Source organism: Hydractinia symbiolongicarpus, chromosome 5, assembly GCF_029227915.1.
Source record: "Hydractinia symbiolongicarpus strain clone_291-10 chromosome 5, HSymV2.1, whole genome shotgun sequence".
In the NCBI taxonomy this organism is placed as follows: Eukaryota; Metazoa; Cnidaria; class Hydrozoa; order Anthoathecata; family Hydractiniidae; genus Hydractinia; species Hydractinia symbiolongicarpus.
The window spans coordinates 12,995,594-13,018,429 of NC_079879.1; the positions used below are offsets into that span (position 1 = coordinate 12,995,594).

The 22,836-nt window shown below is 31.7% G+C and overlaps 1 long non-coding RNA gene across 1 annotated transcript; it reads right to left on the reverse strand.

Annotated features, from left to right (window-relative positions):
• Positions 1 to 473: 473 nt before the first annotated feature.
• Positions 474 to 1,143, reverse strand: LOC130644864 (uncharacterized). Its single transcript, XR_008982635.1, has 2 exons — positions 992 to 1,143; positions 474 to 844 (listed from the first exon to the last, which is right to left on the reverse strand). It is a non-coding gene; the product is annotated as an uncharacterized LOC130644864 (long non-coding RNA).
• Positions 1,144 to 22,836: the final 21,693 nt, after the last annotated feature.

The window sequence follows — 22,836 nt, forward strand, 5'->3', positions numbered from 1 at the left end:
AATTTGCAATTGATTTAACAAAACCTTTTTCTCTTTTGTCCATGTTCATTAATATAGTTGGCATGTCTTTTAGTGCTATTGAGTTAAGGAAAGAGTCTCTTTTCAACGCTTTAATGCAACACTTAAAAAAAATCATTTAATTTTACCACAGACCTACAGGGTGCCCTCTAAAAAGTTATCAATCCTTAATTATTGGCTCATTTTTCGTTTCAACATTTCGTGGTTAAAAAATTGTAAAAAATTTTAATTTTACCAACTCCCCGTTTGCAACAACAGTTTTTTAAAATGAATTTTGGGAGCCTGGTGAATAGTATCATTTTCTATTCCATCCATTTTTTAAATTTTTGATTTTTTCTCAGAAATGAGAATCTGTATTTTCTAATAAATGCCCATTTTAAGGCATACATTTTATCAGAGGCGTTAATAAAAAAGAGATGGTGTTATTTAAGGGTGGCATTATATAGAGGGCGGCGTTTGTCGAAGAAATTATTGTATTTACTTAAAAATATCATACATATTGTGTTTAATACATTGTCTGCTCTTCGTTAAGATGCCAAATTAGCTGCTCTGTAGTTAACATACAGAACAATTAAAACTAATAATAATAATTATAATAACAATATGTCACAATTTTTCTCACTACGCTTATATACAAAGTGTTTCACGTCACATATTTACAAGGAAATTTATGATATACTGTATTGCGTATACAAATAAATAATACAATTTATATACATGAACACATGTCATGATAAACTTCATGAAAGCTACTTGTTTTGCCCGTTTTCCGTCAACCTTAAAACGTCGCCGATAAATGCATCTAAATTGCCCGCGACACGATCACCTATCGAGAAAAAAATAGTTATATTTTTCAAAAGACGTTTTCAAGTTCACTTGATTCCATTTGTGTAAGAAGATAAAGTTATTAGGTCTCAAATAAGAAAAAAAAAATTATTCTGACAAATCGGAGTACAGAAATGTTTTTACTTACGAAGTGTCACTTCCACTTTTTGTTTTAAATATTCTTTCTCTTTAAACGACATGTTATTCGAACAGCTTTTCATTTTTTTTATATAATACTTCAAACGTGCTGCAATGAAAGAAATATAAATTTATATACACGACATCAACCTGAGAACCAGATGCAACATCATAAAGTATTCCGTAAGGTATAGATAAAATCTTGAGCTTTTTCGATTATTTGTTATCTGGGGATTTATTTAAAAAGAGTGATCAAGAATCTTTTGCTGCAACATGCATTAAAAGTTTTCTGCGCTAGTATTGAACCTTTATAAGGAGCTGCTTAATCAAGCACCAGTAAATATGAATAAGTATGATCAGAAAAAAGGCGATTTCCTAACATCTATAAGTATAACAAGATGATAAAACCTCACAAAAAATCTATAAGTATAAAAAGATGACAAAGAAATAAAACCTCACAAAAGTGAGCGCTCATAAAAAAGAAATACGCTAGGCTGTTTCCTGTTGTTTTATGCAAACCGAAGTTGCGATAAAGTTGTTTTGGAAAAGGGTGTACGGATGGGCAACACGGTTTACCTGTCCTAAGTGCTCAGCACGATGTCACGATCAATCTTTTGAACTTTCACGGAAACTTATTCCGTAAAATAAGATAATATTGGCCGATTGTTTTTGCTATGACGGGGAAACAACGGTTTGTAAACTCTGTTTTTATTTCAGCTATTGTTGCGGAAAAGTTATATTTTGAAATAAAATATTACTTTCGAAACACTATTATAAAATGGGCGCGCTTTAATTGATATACAATATACTGTATACCTGTACTAAAGCGCTTTAGCCGCATGTATCTCAAAGTTTAGGGCTCTTATGAGACTTCCACCTGGTGTTTAAGGCAGGGTCACACATCTGCGTTTCGACGCTGGGTGCCTCGTCTAGTCTATGTACAGCGAGTTTTACATAGATTTACAGCGAGTGTTATAACACTGGCTGTAAATCTTTGAGCCAATTTAAAGACCGGTATTTTGTAATTGAAAACGCCATTATTATCGGACCTATGATTATAATTATAATAGTAAATCATGTTCATTACTTCGTGCTAACAGGCAACACGGATGAACGGTGCGGAAATATGTACGAAGATCAATCCCCTGTGGATTTTGTCAAGCGTTAACGACGAGTATATTTAAATTTTCAACGTTGTTGGTGTACGAGTTGGCTAGTGAAAACCAGGCTTCAGACTTTTCTATTGGTGTTCTTAACTTTACATTGACTCATATCATAATTGTCCACCTGGTATTTGTTATGATGCAAAATATACATTCTCATGTGCTGTGGTCCTCAGTAGTTAGATTGAAACAAGACTGAGAATTACCAGTTTATTATCTTTTCTTTGCCTTTATGTTTTTTTTGTTTGGTTGTTTTTGTTGTCACTGGTAACCGACAAATACCGTGAAGGTAAATCGTTGCTTGCAGTTTAGTTCTTTAAAAATATTTCCTACAATTGTAATTAATCCCTTAAATTACGGGCTCGACCGGAAAAAACAGTATATAATTTTAATCGCCACTATTTACCCTGTAATTGTCACAGGCCCACGCCTTGTGGCCTAACAGTAGATTGCTTATGCAGGAGATTGTCGGTTTAATTCTAAGCAAAGTCTCGGCAGCGCATCTAAAAAAGTAGATATATTCTTTTTGCTTGGTTCTTTGCAGAGTTGTAGTCTGGGCAGTTATCTAATTGAAGGCCCACTAAAATTCACTCAACAGAATCTGGTTAGACAAAATAAATATAAATTTTACTGGTCTTAAGCCTATGGAAAATTCCACAGCAAATCATCTATCAAATAAGCACGGAATTTAGCTCATAGTTACTCGCAGCTATTTTCTTTCGCTCATGGACAAACAGCAGGGATTATAATACAGATAATTAAAATTATCTAGAAAAACTAAAAATACCATCAAGTTAATTGTTTCCTTTTCTTAAATATGTTCCTTAGAGCACGTTTTCCTTCGATTTTCCTCTTTCAAAATTGTTTATATCGTCATTACAATTTGCTGCTGTTGCTAGCTAATTAAAACTTGAATTGTTAAATAATTAAATTATTATCCATTCTCTGTTTTAAGTAGGACTCTCAAAAAAGCATTACCACCTAAATTTTAAAATGTATGGAGCTTTTCAGTTTTTGTGGAACAATTTAACTTTTAAAAAAGATTCTTGGTTATTTGTAATTTCTTAGCAATCACTTTCAGCTTTACTTTTCGAATTAAAAGATTTAATTAAATTTATTATCTTAATTTATCATCGTCCCCAGTCCTATTTTCTTGTTACTGGCGCTGATCTTTCTGAAGGTGCTAGCATCGCGATTGGTCGCTTGTAAAAACTGTTTTCCATTCTTTCAACGAATAATAGAATAAGAAGACTCCAGAATTATTTTGAATACAGATATCTGAAAATGTCATCACTTTCCAGACTTTTATGTCAATTTGTGATGTTCCTACACGAATGCACATGGAAATCCAAATTATATTGTAAAGACGTTTTTTTAACAACATCCTTAATACTGTCAATGCGAGTTGGTTTCTTGTTCTACTATGGAAAAAAAATTATTTAGATATAACCCCTATAGGGTCAAAGTATATCCTGTATGGATAAGGAAATAATACACGTTTCCCCAATTGCATGCTTTTTAACATCTTAGAATTTTTGACTTTAATATCATATTCAGCATCATTGTGTATAAATTTTCAACTTACTCCGACATGTGAGAATTCTGTTTTGGTGGTATTAATGTTACGGTAAATGCTGTATGAATCCAAAGATTTCACTTTTTTATCAAATTTTAGGCGAGAATTTTAAAATTCCCAGCTGTTGTGTTGTTCAGGAAATGTTAATTTGAAAGAGGTACATGAGTTTTGAAAAGACCTCGCAACCAAAACGTAGCTGACAATACGTGTTCCTAATACAATTACAAAAAAGATTCAAATGGTTAAAATATTGTCTATCTTTGCCTATCTTGACTAAGGACAAACAAGTACATTGAATGCGGACCAGTTGCCACAAAAACCTATTCTACTAAATTGTTGCATATATGCCTATTATAAATTTACATTTTATATTCGTATTAACAACGAATTAGGGTCAACATAATAATTTTAATCCAAGTCTTCTGATTTTGTGCACTGTATTTCTTTACAAGTTTTTATTGAAAAAACTAGTGTTGCAACTGCTGTTTTCCTAAAATCCTTTAAACAATATCCCTTTAAAATGTACGTAAGCGGATTCTACTGCTTTTCTAAAGTATCTAAGTTTTGCACAATTCAGAAAATTAATTCATTGTTTTATGAAACAGCGCGATGTTAATGTTAAAAATAACTTAATTTGTAACGACCGCCTAGCGACAGCATTTTTTCACACAACATGCCAACGCATACGATTAAGTAAAGAGTGACAGCAGATTGCGTTTTAATAATGTGATTTGCTGACTAGATATGACAGTTTTAAATTGAAGACACAACACAACACGTATTTTTGAGAGCACATTGTCAAAGAAAAAAAAAGAAAAAACATCTTTTGTCTAATAACTTGGATGGATTAAAAATATGATTTTAAAAGTGGATAAACAAAAGCAGTTGTGGGTTACAAATATAATTTTTTATGATGATATCAAAATGGCACGATATTTAACAATTGCCACAAACTTGCCACAACCAACCCGGTGTAGTTCTAGCTATCCCATTAACTAAGACTCAAAGTGTTTTGAAATTTAGGCATCTAAGAAATGTGAATACGGAGCTACTTAAAAATTACGTAACGATTCCAGTGGAGAGGGGTAGAGAGAAGAGTAGGTGTGGTATAATTATAGCTCTTTCGTTACGTAAAAGAAAATTTTATAGTACTTCCTCTTTATCATTTAACATTGAAATTAAAACAACAAAGTCACTTTAAAACATCTGTGTAATAAAAGGTGAAAGCATTGGTTTGCAATTTTAAATATTTTGTCTGTGCATTTTCACAAATTTACCATATTTTTATTCGCCGATAAAAAATACAGAATATATAAAAATATAGAAAAAATGAAATTAAGGAAACTGTCTGCTGGCAAGTTAATTAATGCATTAAAAAAGGTTCTCAATGGAAACAACAATTCCCAAGTACGTGAGAATGTTTTGTGAAGAGAATTGCTAAACTGAATTACTTTGATATTTGTGGTGACAGCCGGCATTACTTTTAAATATATGATTACTGTTTAACCACTATATCATCTCTTTTGATGCTACGCTTAGATCTTCTTTCATTTTACATAGAGAAAGGAAAAAAAACTATTTTAAAAAACTGATAACAAAATAGTATATAACAAAACATAGATTTGAAGTTTATCCTGCCTGTCCTTATCTTTGGAAGCATTATTAGGCTCTATTTTCTTTTTTTATTGTTTCTTAATATTTAGAATTTTTTTGTCTATTTTTTCTTAATTTGACGTAAATGTGATGTCACTATAATCGCAATACGTGGATAACATGGATACTTCTCGGCAGGCCCCTTTATACTCACTAATCCGTCAATTCCAAGCTCTGAAACTTTTACACGCGAATTTTTTCCACAATTACATTCTGATTCTTCAAATTATTGCAATTTTGCAAATACAATATTTTTTTTAATAAAGAACTTTTATCAGTCCCTTACTAAAAGAACTTGTCCCTTAACAGACTAACAACTGGTAAAAGACTAATATGACAAAAGGCAAGGTAAAAATAAAAACTACGCTAACACGACATAGATCATCTCTTAGCTGGCAAAATCTTTTATTTTTCTAGGATTACCGATGACTTTAATTTTCAGCTGAAGAATGATCCACTATGTTCAAGGTGATCGGGTTTTGTGATAAATATATCAGCAAATGGATCTACCTTTTTCTCATAGCAACATAATAAAGCGATATTTAACTTGGGTTAAGCGCTGCACCAGCCGTCAGCTGTCAACATATTTACGCATTAGCCTACTCAGCTGGTGGCACAAAAAGGGTCCATTGTTATAAACAGAACTTGAATGGCAACTAAATCTAAAAGAAACGTAACTAATGTTAGTAATTTTAGAGAAAAAAAGAAAACTTTATCCTCAGGAAGAAATTTATTGACACGTTTTTGGTGTTAATTCAAATTACGAACTACGTCAAGCAATACCAGTTGATGTATAGACATGATATGAAATCCTTCATTCTTTTTTCTTTACAAAGGAGTTTTATGGTAAGAAGAATTTGTGGTCACCAAAAAATTGCTCTTGCCAAAGTTTGAATTGTTCTATGATCAAAAATGATTACTTTAATGTCCTGTCATAAAATTGACACTCTAATTTGATAAATTAGTTTTTTCTGTTATTTTCCAGACACTTTGAACGGTATTTTAATATAGAACACACTCTGTCCTTTTGATTTTTTAATAACAAGTGTGTAAAATACAGACCCAAATTCGAGGCTGGTTTTCATTAAAGCGTTTTTGCTTAGCAATCCTGAACAATATATATTGTGACAAAAACTGAAACCGAAGAACACTTTGTCTACATATTTTCTACATTAGTTTCATATATTCTAAACAACTTTATCATAGCAAACTTATCATTAGCAGATTTAGGACTTAAGATCTGGTTTAGTTTGGTTAAATTCATGCACTTAAATTGTGCTAATCGCGGTAAATGTCAGCATGGTCATTCTTTTCTAACTTCCGAGATATTATTTTGAACTTCCGGCCCCCACATGCAATATTCCGTAATGCGTTAATCCAGAAAGTGCAACTAGCAAGTTATAAATGCTGACCATCAGGCCTGCGCATGAGTGATTTTAAAGCCTGTCGACGACTATTTGACACCTACAGCCTTATTAAAAAAAATACTGAAGAGCTGCCTTTGTATTCCAATTTTTCGTCCAAGCACTCAATGTTTGGGCGTCAGTGTTTATTATACCCAATTTTTGTAATGCTAAATATAAGATCGTTTTTAAAATTTTATCCCATGTAAAGACTTTGGCTGTTGATTTCCGTGAACTTTTAGAGCTGCCAAAATACAAGCGACACGACTAAAAGGAAAAATTCTAATGCGCATGGTCAGATAGTGAACGTTAAGCTGTGGAGTAAAAAGTAAGTGGAAACCTCCATTTTTAATAAGAAAATAGAATACGATTTAAATGCGGAAAACAACGCGGAAATAACGCGTCTTGAATGCGGAAAAATTTGTGGAACCAAGTAATATTTAACTTTGAGTAATTTTATAACCTGTTACCAATTCATTCAGCCAAAAAGCCCCAAATTTCGAAACAAACATAAAAATAAATAAAAATAAATAAATAAAGATAACATAAATAAGTAAAAAACAACAACATTAAAAATCTCAATTTGCCTTCCGCAAATAAATTTAAAATAGCACCAAAACATTAATGTGCAATGAAAGAAGAAAAATTGCAGATGTCTTGTAGAAGTTGAAACAAAAGATAACAAAATTGCTATTATTTACACCTAGGGCTGAATTTGATAGATTTATTTTATATTTTATTTGAAATATATACTTTTCTTGGCGCTTCCTTCTCCTAAAGCCAGCCTCCTAACACACTTGGTGGTCGATTAAGTTATACCATAACACGCTAGAGCAGACTTTTCAAGCAATATAGCCAATATAGACCAGAACCTCTGCACAGCTGAGACCTCTTTATAGGGGATACATTTTTGAAGTCCTCATAGTGTCCATTATAAAGAGGATTCTCATAGTAGGTGTCGTTGGTCTTGACAACAAGATAAGAGGTCATTCAGTCAATGCTTCACAGCATAAAATTTCACAAGCACGCCAAATTTATTTGTTTAAAGCCATTTTTAAAAAAGTTTTCAAATTATAAACATTACGCGCCCGCCAAGATTATGTTGCATTTAAAACATATTGAAATGTAAATAAAAAAGCGATTTATGGCGGTTAGTATTTTGTTATTTTCCCACGAATTTCACCAAACTTTTTTTTGTATACACCTTTTAAAATGTCAAAAATTGTATTGTTAAAAAAAAAAACGGTTTTGTAAAAAAAAAAGCTTTTAGCTACCAAGCATCAATTTGAGTCTTTTTCTTATACCACAGGAGAACAAAAATTGCCAAAGTTTAACAAAATTACAACGAATTACATCCAAAGAGAAATCTCGTATTTTTTTCTATGAAATGGTTTGTTGAGTGATTATAGTGAATAACAATTTTGTATCAACAAACTGAGCCATGTTGAGTAAAAATACATAATTTCTGTTTCAAAGTAAAAAGGGGAACTAGCTAGATGAACGTACGTAATTCGTAACCAATATAAATCCATGAAGAGGTCAAACGCAAAAATACAACTCGACCTTAGTCAACTAAATAATAATGTTACCTTTTACGAAAGTTTTATGAAAAACAGGTTCTAGTAGTGTGATCTTTTATGTAGATACTTATAACAAACCATAAATTGCACAAATAATTAATATCTACTGTGTATAACAATTCACCATTCGTCCAAACAGTGGCAGTAAAGACTTGACGCAAACTTACACAACCTCAGCAGGTCAAAAACAATTATATTTATACCTATTCCATTTTTACTGAACAAAATTTAGATGTAAAAAAAATAAATATAAAATACAATAATACAACTTGAAGTAAAAAAAAAGTAAAGCGGTCACGTCTTAAGATCGCCATTTTTACGCGCCATTTTTTTTTTTATGAACAAAAACAAACAAATTCTAAACTTACCACTTTCTATGGTCAATCCACGTAGTTTGATTTTGTTTTCCTCGTGTGCCTCTTTACTTTTCAGTCGACATATTCTAGTAGTAAAATACCAGTAAGTAAAGCAGAGGATATAAGCAGTTTTAACAAACATATGTCAACAATTACTCATAATTCCAACAACAAGCTGAGAGAATTAGAAAAACCTACATACAAGTAAGTGTTTATAGCAAGTCAGCCGTTACATTGGTAAATATAATTCATTGGTAAATATAAAACCAGTTGCAAAGAACTCATAACATTGGAACTTTGCAATTTTAAGCTAACATACTGGAATAAATAAACATTACTGGGCCTCAAACAAGGTTTATTAAAACATTTAGAAAGTAAAAAATGCTGTAATGCCCTGCCTTTACCTGAGTGATAACTCCTTCTTACTTTGCTTGTGTTTGGATGTTGATTGAGACTTCTTTAACTCGCTTAAGGTTGTTTTTAATTCTTTTAAGTTTGTTTTTATCTCTACTAGCTTGGATGGATTAGGCCTCCAATCGCTAAATGTTTGCCTGGTTAAGTTATCTGAAGAAGTTTGTGGACTTTCACTAAATTTCTCTAAACTTTCATAAGCTTTGGTTTGATGGTCTTCCATTCCATATGGCAGTGGTGAACTAGTTGCAACCGAAGTATTTGATTCAGAGCCAATTGAATTCAGAGAATCTTGCCTTGCAAATGCATCCAACTGATTGGATTTACTAAAGTCAATGCTGCCACAACTCTCCTCTGTGTATTGTTGCTCTGAGAAACTCCACATTTCTTTTGGTGTTTGAAAATATTCCTCAGTTAGAGTGGCTTTAAGAGCATGGATAGCCAAAGAAAGATCATTGGACAGCCCACTGTTGTTTGCAAAAGTTGGCATAATAGTTTTACTGGCTGTCCGTTACGTTCTTTCCAATCTATGGCTTAAAAACATTTGATTTACAATTGTGTGGAAGATTGACTTTATTGTTTCAGCAACATGGAAAATATAGTGCTGTGGGTTTCCATATGAAAACATGATCGAAGAATAAAAGCAAACAGAATGGAAATGTAGCTGTGATAAAATTAATAAAGAAAAATCAAAATCGAATTCTATGCAAGGTTACACGAGCACACATACGCAATGCTGTGTTCATTCTGTTTGCAAGTTTGTGTTATATGATAAACTGTTTGATATTTTCTTAAATAATAAATGTCTTCCTTCTATCTTTTTTATATCCTCCATGTCTTAAAGGAAATGGTAAATTTAGTTTATTCTTCAATACCCTAGGTGTTTATCAGAACATCAACAAAAATCTTTGTAACAAAATAAAAAAAAAAGATTTTGACATCATTGACAATAAGATTGGGTGTCAAGTGTTATGAAAGATTTATTTGGAAACTAACTGATTTTTGTATTTTTTTTCTGGACGAAAAGGCTTCAGTAAAAAAAACTGCGACGTGTGGAAAAATATATCAAACAAACAAAAAGTAAATAAAAGAAAGAAAATTCACAGATAAACAAAAATGTTTTGTTTTTACCTAGCTGAGGCTTTAAGATCTTCTTAACTACTGCCTCACTTGTATTTGATATAGCTAAAATAAATGTATTTGATAGTTCAAATAACAACTCTCTTGTGATTAAAGCAGAAGCGTAGTGACAGATAGACTTCACACACGCATTATCCTCCTTCGCTTTAAATGTGCTGTTAGGACCATAATATGCTATTCCTGACTTATTCAATTACCTTAAAAGATTCAATTAATTTCAATACACTGCTGACGTAATAAAAGTGATACCCGACACAACATACTCTAGCCCACGGATTTCAGATCAAAATATCAAAAGTTAAAATAAGAAAGTGTGTTTGCATTATTTACTGCCTCCGTTGTTCAAAACCAAGGGAACAATATGGTTTGTTACATAGAGATAGTTTCCTGAATGAGCGAGACGTGTTATTATGCATGCAGCGCCTGATTAAAGGTGCTATTATAGCTATGCTTGTGCATTTAAAAAAACATTTGAATTTGTTTATTTGTTTTTATGGTAACGCAATTAATAAATGACTAGAGCGAAAAAAATTAATTTAGTTCTTAATTAGGCGTGTCCAGACACGGAAACATTAAAGAAGATTGAAAACAATTCGAATGTATCTATATCCCTGAATAATACCTATCCAATATTTATTACAACAGTTTTTTAATAAATAATTTCCTTTAAGAGTCATCACTCAGGAATTGCAGTGAAATGAAAGGACTTTTATTCTGGCACTTTCAATTCACGAATTACATAACGCTGTCTGGAATATCGCAATTACATCTGCGACCAAACGCAAAAAATTTGACGCATTTTAAAAACAACATTTTTATTTCCTATTAAAGGTGTTTACTTCAATCTCCTTTTGTTATTTATGGTGCTTTACAAAATGTCAACAATGTCAACATGGTCTAATCCTTAAGTATATTAATTATCTAATGAAATGTCCACGTCAGCACTCACTTATTTTAATAAACAAAACAAAACACAGACTGTGTGCAAAGATATTTTAACCATTACATTTTTCAGACGGTAGAGATCTTCAGAAAATTGATATAATATGCCAGAATGTGATCACTTTAAAGATAATATGCGGATATATATGAAGGCCTCAGCATGCTGATGTAAGCAGCGGGAATGATTTGATTTCACGTAACGTTGAGGCTGTCATTAGAATTTTAAAAATGGCAGCATGTTGTTAAACAAACACGAGAGCTTTATTTAATGAGCAATTACATAGAAAACAGGAATATAACTTTGCATATGGAATATATTTTTGATAAACGCAGATTAAGAAATATATCTTCAGTCCCAAAATTTTGAAATATTTTGTGAGGTAGTCAGTTACCAGCTATTTACACGAGTTTAGCAACTTTTAAGTTACTTTTGGAAGGTATCTGTTGATACAGAAAGTTATACTGATTATAAATAGCACTTACTATGAGTAAACAAACGGTTATATCAACAGCATTTTTATTTTCCTCCTAAATTCAAGCTAGCCTGACTTGAAGTCCGTTCGCCTGTGTCTGCCATTTTGATTTTTTTATAGGGGAGTTGTTGTCGTGGGTAACGCGCATATAAAGTTACGTTTTTTTGCTTTGCTGTTCTATAATAATAAAAATTAAATAATATTGAAAAATTGTGCAAAATAAAAAAAAAAAAATTACTTTCGTTATCTGACATTCTAAAATAATTCTTTCGTGTCTTGGGTACAATTTAAGAGTGCTCTGATATATAACAACATTAGTAAAAAATCCTTAATTTATATGCGAAAATTTCACGAAATTGTGATCATAATTGAAGTTGTTTTTACATAAGATTTTTAATTTACTGAAAAATAGGCATGAAAGCAAAACATTAAATACAATAAAACATACTTTCTTAATCCATAAAACATATCAACGCATTGGCGACATTTTTCTGCACTAAATTGTACTCTAACAATAATCCTTTTATTGACAATACCTCAGTTTTGTAATTAATGATGAAAATAAATAACATTTAGATTGCAAATATATATGTCAAAAGATTTAAGACATAAATAATAATTTAGTAACATATAGTTTGAATGGGATTTTTTGAACATAATCGTAGTTCCAAATCGTTCATAGGTATGATTTTAATCAATAATAACCGGTAAAACATAATTATTTTCTAGCTTCCAGCTGTCGTTGAAGATGTGTGCTAATTACAGCGCCACTTTGTGTTTCCAGGGAGACCACGCTTGTGAAGACGTGTCACTTTGGTATGTTTAATTAGTGATAGATAGGATCCTTCTTCGTTATGGTAACAAAACTGAAAATTCAATTTGGTAATGCAAACAATTTTGAGTTGTTATCAACGCGTTGTCTAGTGTTTTGTTACGCCCTAATTAAGCGAGTTTTCTTTGCAATAAATTTTATATAAAGTTTAAAATATTTCACAGGAAAACACATTTTTTTTTGATTACTTTTAAATAATAGCAGTGAGCAATATTTTTAAATCTATTTCAGAAAACACAAATAAAAGTAAATTTTTACTCTGCAGCTCAAATTGATTGGTTTCTATTCCCCTTGTAATGGTTTGAATGCTGTTTTCAAACTTTAACTACAATGACAACCTATGACGACGCATACCACAAAAACATTTGAAATAGTTTTTGTTGGTTCCAACATGAGGAATTTAAGGAAATGTGTATGCAGATTTAAACTGCTTCACTTATTTCAGCATGCACCAGTAGCAGCCAAAATATTTTGTTTTGTTAATTTTAGACTTACGAAAACAATTTAAAATCCTAATTTACTTGTAATGACGAACCACGTTCTGTTTTAGGGCGCATGCGTGGGCAAAAACCAATCATTTTCCGATTTGGTATTCAATGCGAAATATAATAAGATTAATTTAGCTGTGGTCAATTCTACCCTTTTGATTATTGTTTCAAGAATTATATATTTTTCTGTAATTTGAATGACCAAGTGTCCTGGTAGCAATTTTATGTCCAAATAAATTAAAATTATAGACATTATTTTATTTAAATTTTACTATTCATTTTGGATAACAAAACCAAGCATTCGTGAGAAAAAATCAGCCACTGAACAAATAACACAGGTTTTATCGACTTTATAAAGCTTAGACATTTTGTATGAATACGAAGTTGTAGTGTAGATTTTATTTTGTTTGGAGAAAAGTTTTGCATCACCTGAGATAAAGATAGTGAAGGAAATCCCTAATTCCAGAAGAAAACTAAAGTGAACCTATTATGTGACTTCCACGTAAAACAGGTGTTTGTTTTCTCCTCAAAAATGCCTAAAAACTATGTCACATGACTTTGCGACCTAAGGAATTAAAATCAAAAACAAAATAGTTTAAAATGGCAGAGCCAAGGTATGATCTCCTGTAAGACCACTCTTATGTTTTAAAAAAATTACTGAAATACAAAGCTGCATTTAGGCACTATTTTCAATTTTAATATGTACATAACACAAATCATTTTTATTTGACAATCATAAGCATGGTATTCTGTACCCTAAGTTGGAGATGTCATGACCAGGAAATGTAGGAATTCAAGAAGATTTGGTTTATAAATTTGTAATTACTCGGTCAATGAAAATGAAATACAAGGTTGTCATGACAGAAACATATAATAAGAACAAGAACCACTTATAATTTCAATTTGGAAGTCTATAAAAATGAAGCATCACTGAGACTATACTGACGAAAATTTCCAATCCAATCTCAAGCATGCCTTGGAACATTTTTTTAAATTTTTTTGCTAAAAATAACATTGAGAAATAAAATAGATATCTATACAAACAGTTCATTTAACCTTAAGTTTATTATAGTCTAGAATGTTTTAAATTCGTTATGAAATTGTTCTAAAGCAATAAAAGCTCTTAAGTGTTTCACATGGTTTTCAAGGTAAGGGACTAAATTCTCTGTTTGGGCTATTTTGGTCAATTTCCAACGTATTATATATTAGCTACCTAGCAAGAAAGTGAGGAGGGATTAGTGGATACAGACCCAGGTGTCGTGGTGCCTGGCTTTGTTTTTCTTTACATGTTCTTATTAATTTTAGTAGTAACAGAATAGACAACATCACAAGCAATGTCAAGCCTTAATAATGCACAAGAGAAGAAATAATGTTATTTTAAAAGTATATCGTAGTTTTTACTTTTTTCCACAGTTTTTTAATTTCGATATTTTTTATCTTTATTGTTTAAATTTTTAAGGAGGTTCTACAAGATAGTAATTTACGTTTCTTAAATAAATTTTCTTTATTTTAGCAGCCTCAAAATATACTTACTCCTACTAAACTTTTTAAAGTTCAGTGGGAGTAAGTATTTTTTTTCTATATGTGGTTAAAAGGATAGGAAGGTTACAATCCATAGGATGTTTTAAGATTTAGATGATCCAAAACAAATTAATAACAAAAAAAAGAGAAGCCATTTAAAACTTGTAAGTAAGCTTAGGCAGGAATGTTAACGACCTAGTGTTGGGTAAATGATTTTATAGCCATCTGTTTTGACAAACAGTACTCATATTTTACTTAATTTTTATGGAATTTTAGGCATATACTTTAGTTTTGTCTTGGCTCTACACTGCCTCTTATGCTTTTTTGGTGACCGTTTTAGTGATCTAGTACTTGAAGTAGGTAGTAAACTTTGACTAGCAAAAATAGCACCTTAGTGTTACGATTATATTTGCATGGCGATTTTTTTTTGCACACTTTGTTTACAGTAATGCCTAACATTTTGATGCCTGGCAGTGCGTTGCCCTGTGGGACCAGTACTAATATATACCTAATGTGTTTTTTCAGTAAACTTAATCTTGCTCGTTAGTGAAAGAAGCAAAGGGTGACTTCTATGCTATATTTCTCTAATTTTTTTGTTCTGCATACAATTCTAACTAACTCTTTTCTTCCTTTAAAGAAAAAAAGTAGACATAGCTTATATCCTGTATTCTACAGTAAAACAACCATCACAACTTGTCAATTATCAGTCTGTCAATTGCCGAATGATTTGTTTACTTTCATAGCCATTCAACCATATCTAAATTTCACTTGTCGCCCAACCAATGTCTACCATTATGAAAACAACGCGAATTGCACGTAATATTTCATACACAAACGACCATGCTTAGCGAGTACAAATTACTACAATTTCAGGGTCAAAAAATCATTTCATTTAATTAGTGATATATGGAAAACTTCAAGGCTCTGGATAGTATTTTGTATTTTACATTTTATTGCAGTAAGAACCATTTATAAATGTTAAGTTCTATTAAATATGTCGTTATGCTACGATTAAACTCCGAAGCCAGGGGTTATTAATTTTTGAACTATTTGAGGGTTGAAATGGAAACAGTGATAACATCCTCGGTACAAAATGAACACACTGAGCTACGTAATAAAGATATTAAAGTAAGAGTTTTTCGAAGGGCGGTTTTTTAAGGGCGCCATTATTTACAAGACTTTTAAAATTGCCTGTGCAAAAAGGCAAGAGAAAAGCTAACTACAGACTTGGGTAGTCTCAATTTTTAATTACTTTTTCCAATCATGTCTTAATTTTCGGGAAAGGAGCTTATAACAGGGGCGGTTGAAAAGGTGGTTGATAATTACTAAATTTATGAAGAGGTGTTTAGGAGAATAAAAAAGAGCTCTTGCCTTTTTTACATCGAGTCCGGCGGTTAAGAAACCCCTGGTACAGGCTGGTAAGTTCTGTAATGCGATTGGTCGGACATATATAATTTATTTACGCGTCATAATATATGCAATGACTTGCTATAAAGATGGCGGATTTTCTAACAAGAACAATAAAATATGAAAGGCTCTTGACTATGAAAAAAAGATTGACCAAAAAAATGGTAAGCCAAACAGTAAAGATGTAAAAGAAAGGTGTTACCAGACCGTAAACTTTACGTGTGAGTAAAAGCCTACCCAGGAGCCCACCCTGGAGCCCACACTGGAGCCCACCCAGGAGCCCACCCGGAAGCCCACCGGAAAGCCCACTCAAGGGTGATACATTTCCGCTTTGTAGCTACCACTTACGTTTTATGCTAAATGTTGACTTGCTTTTATAAGTGAGAAACCTGTTACAAAACATTGAAAAATTAAAGGTAAAAACAAAAAGGAACCAATTCTTAATTATAGTGGATTAAGGGTAAAGAAACGCCTTATCGAAAATTGTAACAAAAAACAAAAATAAATTTGAAAAATGTGGAAGCTTAAGAAAAAGCTTCTTACAAAGTATGTAAAATAACCCTAAATAATTTTGGGGTATTTTACTTCTACAAACACTATAAATGTCTTTTAAAATATGTTCACATTGATTAAGCATCACTAGATCAAATTTGTTTGACATTCATTTGTAAGCCACGTGTTTTATATTTATGGTAACTAAACGGAAAATAATCCTAAAAAACGTATCTTGCACTGCAACGTCACTATTATTTATATTAAAAATTAATTAGATCATTAAAAAGTTATTCTTGTCAATGTAATTTGTTATATGAGTTAACGATGATGAACATCTTTAACTCATATAATTGCTTCATTCAAGAAGTAAAATTTATACTCGGTGGTTTTTTAACGTCTCTTCATTTTTTGTCGAGTTTCAATTCCTGAAATAAAAAAAGGAAAAGAAAATGTTATTATGAACATCTTGTTTTAAAATCTCATTTAGCAAGCATCTCTAGTGCTTGTTGCTATAGTTACAGACTTCTGTTGCTTTCCTAGAGGTTAGAAAGACGAAAAAATGGTGTTAAGAAATGTTTCCATCGTTTTCAAAAAGTCAAGTCTTGAAGAAGAAAAACAAGGACTTCGCGGGCAATAAAGATTGTGAAAAAGTTCTATCGAAACCAGATGTAGCTACCTACTAAGTGTCATTTGCTAATTATTTCTCTTGGTAATCATTAGCCAACGCCTTGCGGAAAATTCGCTGTATCCTAGAATTAGCAATGATTCAATTGTCATGATCTAATTTTGTTATCTAAGAGTTTCTTATTCGAACTAATGAAATAAAAAGTAAAAAAATTATGATTGTGTAAGATCTATGAGCTTAAATGAATTCTTTCTGTATAATTATTTTTTTTGTTCAACTCAGTGTTTGTGAGAATGAAACAAGCAATAGTTTGGAATGACTTTCCGCTACATCCTTTTAAACTCAATATTAAAATTACTTGTTTATTGATATAAACCGGAAATATTATGTCAATTTTTGTCTCCATTCAGTCAAAATACAGTTGTATTTTTGTATTAGATAATTTCCCTAAAATTTAGGACATAATTTTAGCTATACGTTTTAATTTTGCTTACCAGTTGATCTATTTTAAAAACATTTTTAGCACGATCGAGGCGGGAACTTGTAAACATATACAAACTCAATTTGATTCAAAGGCACCAAACAAGTATCAATTAGGCAATATAATAAAACAGATATGCCCATTCTCTAAGATTTATCCAATTTCGGTAAAACTGGCAAAATCGTTCAAGCATTAATATCTTTTGTTTTAAACTTATTACTGTATCTGATTGGCTAAAGGTTTTTTAAAATAATCGAGGCAGGGAAATTGTAAACGTTTGTTTACAAACGCATTTTTTTATTTATGAAAACACAGATATTTAATTTAAAATGGCAACAAACAAAGGTCAATTGGTTATATAAAAAACAGATATAGCATTCTTATTCTTGTAAAATATTGAGATTCATCCACTTTTGGTAAAATGGTAATGATATTGTACATGATGTTGATAAAATTTCACACTTTACGGTGGATTCCACTGTACCCTACCACCTCAGACAAGGTTCTTGAAACAATAGAAGCGAATTAGGAAAGAACCCGTCCACTTAAGGTGTTTTACTGTATTATTAAATACCTGTAGTTTTTGCTAAATATCGTGTTTTTGGGAGGTGAGCCATCTTGCTTTCATGGGATATCAAACAAAGTCTTGTTTTTAACTCAAGTTTTTATTACTTTAAGAACAATGCCAGGTGTAGTTTTAGTTAGCTAGGTAAATGAACATTCCAAATTTTGATATAGCTCAACAGCAATATACAAATTTATACAAAGAAGTGATTGGCATACCTCTAAGTACAGAGACCCCATCACGACGTATTCACAATTGTCTCAAAATCATTTAAAAAACTTGTATATATTTGTTATATTTCGTAAAAACTATATATACCATCCTACGATGGCACAAAAGCTTTTAACAACATGGAGACGTACCTTCCACAAGGAGTTTATTTAGGAAAATAACAAAGCTTTTTGTTTCTGTGGTGACCTGGTCCAAACAAAAATCTTATGTAATTGTGTTGTGGGGCAATAGGGGTGTAGCTAACAATTCAAGAGTTAAAAGAACTTTTTTATTTTATAGTTCACCTTCTAAATACTTTGGTTTGGTTTTAGTTTTTTCTCCATTTTTCATAGATACTATAATTTGGAATTGTTATTCCTTTCTAACAAATGTACTTTTTGTAAATGTAAATTAGCATCACACCTCTCCATTTACCAGAAAGGCCAGTGTTTAAAAAATAACCTTTATCGGAGCCGTTAACCGTTTGTTAACCGTTATGTAGCGAACGGATAGTGGTAGTAACATCAGATAGTATACCATGTGGACAAGGAGGCATTTATCTCATGGTCCATCTGACGCATTACTAAGCTTCCATCATTTGAACAAATTTTGCAAAGAGAGTTTCAAAGTGGGTTACCTAAAAATGTTGTTTATATAAATAAATTTTCTGAAGTAATACTCTTTCCACATATGTTGCTGGAAAAGTTGTCAAATTTAAGTTTGCTTGAATGGTTTTCAGGATTGAATAGCTTTCAGGATTGAATAGATACCATTACAGATATAAATGGAATGATTTAATCAAATTTTGATGCTCTCCAAAAAAGTCAGCTATCGGCTTAGAAAAAACATCCGAGAGCTATTTTAGATAACTTAGACAGAAATGTTTTTAATAAGCTGAGTCGTGTTAATCCCAGGTAGAGGTGATTAGGCCGGGACAAGGTGTGTGGAATCCAACACAAACTTGTTTCTTCTTTCTTTTATAACTCCCTGAATTATTATGACTGTGCAACATCTGGAAAAGAGGAGTCAAGGTTGATTTACAAAATAGGTTAAAGAATTTTTTTCGAGATTGAAAATAAGTGGAACTTTCACGATGTGGAACCTAATGTTTCGGTCCCTTGAACTTCCTTAATAAATCAAAGCAAAAATACTTCGCTTAAGTGAGACGCCGGATTAGTGAGACTTTCGTTCAGTGGGATTCTTTTTTACGATTAAGTGGGACATGAAAAAGGCAAAAAAACGAATAAAAAATAAATCAACGAAATTCGAATGAGAAAAATCAAATAGAGAAGAAACAAAAACACACTGCTGATTGAGTTAAAAATAAGCTTTTGTTGCTGTCTAAAAGCCACGGACTGCGAAGGGATATCAGAAGTTGGTAAAAAATGAAACTATTTTCAAAATTAATTACCAAAAAATGCAAGACATTGAATGAAGTTAAAAAAATCTTGGAAAGTGCGACATTTGAAGCCTTTTCTGAAAACTTCTAAGTTGGAGGGGAGGCTTAATTAAATAAAACATTCGCTAAGTGTGAAGAATCACACAGTTCCTATAGTGTTCCACTTAATGCCAGTACTATCGTACATGCTATCTAGAACCATGAATTAAAATCATTAGAAAGTAATGTCCATATTTCACGTACGTATTTCAAGCATCGCGAACAGTTAATCTTCATTTACTGGAATGTAATGCTCATTAATTGCCGCTCTAGGGAGAAAAAAGTAGGAAAATAGACCCATTTTACGGGACAATTTACTTTATCATTATTTTACCGACGTACTAACCAGCTAGCCATTTGCGTGCTTCTTATCACGGCCATAGGAAAACGACCAAAGGACGAAATGCACGTTTGTTTTTGTCCGAAAACTTCATGTTTATCCACACGTCAAAAAAAAATTATTTCCTGACTCTATAAATGGAACAACAAATATATTTTATCACCGGGGTTTTTATCTTTTGTTTTATTTTAACTGAAAACATTGTCTTAGCTACTAACATAGCTCTGAGTTTGCGCAATTTCAATAACTAGTTTCCTAACAGTTTTTTCTTGAAAAATAACTTAATCTGTGCTACATATAAAAGTTGTAGTTCTTTACACTTCCTGGTTCCTTTTTTACATCCAGTCTGTTTTATACACCCCTAATCTAATGCTGTGGTACAAAAAAGAAATAAATAAATTATGATGCACTTTAAGTAATTTTTAGGCAATGAGCATGTACGACAGTCTAAATCCCGTCGATTCCCGTCAAGGTCTAGTGTTCAAAACAAAGTCCCAAAAATTTCTCGGGGTTTCACACCATGTCAGCGCACAAGTTGAGGGGCTAAATTTCTAGTTACATCATTGTTGACAATTCTTTGTTTGATAGCGTGTCTGAAATTTGAGACTCGCAACGCCCATGAAAAAACCTTTGTAACGTAAGGAAAAACTTAATGGTATTTTTAATGGCTTCTCAATGGCTCTTTGTTGTATTTTTAAACACACGAATTAAACAGGCAAAATGTCTAATCACCTTATTTTCATTCGTTTCATGCTGTTTCCGATGCCACTAAGGGCGGTTATGAGAATGTTACAAAAATAAGTTTTAGCGTATTGTTTCCAAAGATAATACGCAGTGTTTGGTTTTCCTGTTTTCCCTAAATATCCTTGGGAATGTTGTAATGTTGTATTAACAATAACACTATTTATGTTGCGACGTGATCAAAAAAAGGCAGTTGGCAAGCTTCCTTTTTGCTTTTTAATTTGTCAAAAGTATAAAACAAAAGAAATAATAAAGAAGTGAATAATAAACATTTATTGGAGCCGGAGGATTTAGAAATAATAAATATATATTTATAAGGCTAATAAGGTTACAATAGCTTAGTCATTTTCTTTTTTTATCCCTTATGTATCTGTATTTTTTAGTCTAATAAAAATAGATTACATCTTTTAAATATTGGTTATTCTATTTTTCGCATCGGAAACACCTCCAATCCTAATGGCCCCCATAATCGTTTGCGTTCATATGCGAAAATAATATTCTTCGGGTGAAAATTACTTTGAGTTCAAAATTCCCTACAATGTAGTCACTGCTGTATTCCTTTGTCGATTTTAACTGACAACAATACTCAGCCCCGTGGACCTGTGTTTTTTAAAACACACAACTATTATTTTCTATGGAACAAAAAGTTGACTAACAACGGTAATAACGCGGCAAGCGAAAGAATCAATTTCTCGTGTTTCGTGACAAAGATACATCAATCGGCTTCTGTATATAGTTTTCCTATAAAACGCATTTATAGCTAACTAACTTTTTTTTTATCCGTTGTGATATCTAGCTACTGTCATTTAAATATAGGTCATAGTTACGATTTAGGAAAACCACGGAAAGTTGAGATGGTTTAAGGTTGGCCAGCTTTAAGTATATTAATCCACTCGATATTTTAAATTTAACTAGCGTGTTGCTTTAGGGGGTGGGAGTTTGGTAGAGCTACATGGAATAGATACCTAGAGATATCACTTTAGATTAGCTTCAAAGATTTTCAAAGGTTTTTATTTAATAAGGAAGGAATTTGATATCATTGGAAATAGTAGTTTAATAGTATAATGGATTGATGTCTTATATATTAAGGCCATTCGTGCAGAATAGATTCGGAGCCTTATATCAGGAAGGGCTAAATCTACTCCTCTAAAGATCTTGGCAACCACTTAACCTAAGCAAATCAAATTTTGCCCAATGTTAAAACAGCCCTTTTTGAAGTTGTTTTGTATATTTTATAAATTGAGAAGTTTTGTTATTGACCCTAAACAAAGGATTCAATATGGCGGGTGTTACAAAATCTTTGAAAAAGGAGCAGCCCAAAATTGGTCGAAGGATATATTTTTTTCTTTTTTAAAATACCTGTTTAAGCTAAAACTCCCTAGCAAATTCAATGCTATAAAAATACGTTATTTTCGTTCAAAACCGTTCTTCAGCGAAATTAAACTTTATATAAATTCGATAAAAATTGAAATAATTACTTCATAACATTAACCCAAAAAGCATTTCCACTATTGTGATAGCTCCCGTTTTAAGGGACGTCTATTATAACCAGTTCATTTTGTTTTTCTGTTTAACAGCTACCAACTTTAATACATCATCTGAGGTGGTAAAAATAATTTTTTGCTGTTTTTTTTTTTACACTTTTGATCTTCATTTTTTTTTCTCATAAGATATATGATTTTTCTTTAAACAACCGACAGTAAAAACCAACCCACCTTATAAAATCATAGTACTCATGCAAAAAAGTCTAAAATTCCTGGAATTTAGTTTTTGACTGTGGCCACCCAACTATTTTACAATTACTAATGCTAATAATAGTAACAGTTATACAAAAAAAAATTAAAGGCATAATGCAAATGAACAAACACAAAAATTTTAGCAGGAATTTTTGCACTATTGCTTCAGAATTTCTAAAAAATTAACATTTGCGCTCTAAAATTGGGTGAAATGTGTGTGAAAGAACTCCTAAAAGGGTGCCATAACCTATATATAAATTTATATACTACCAGTACTAT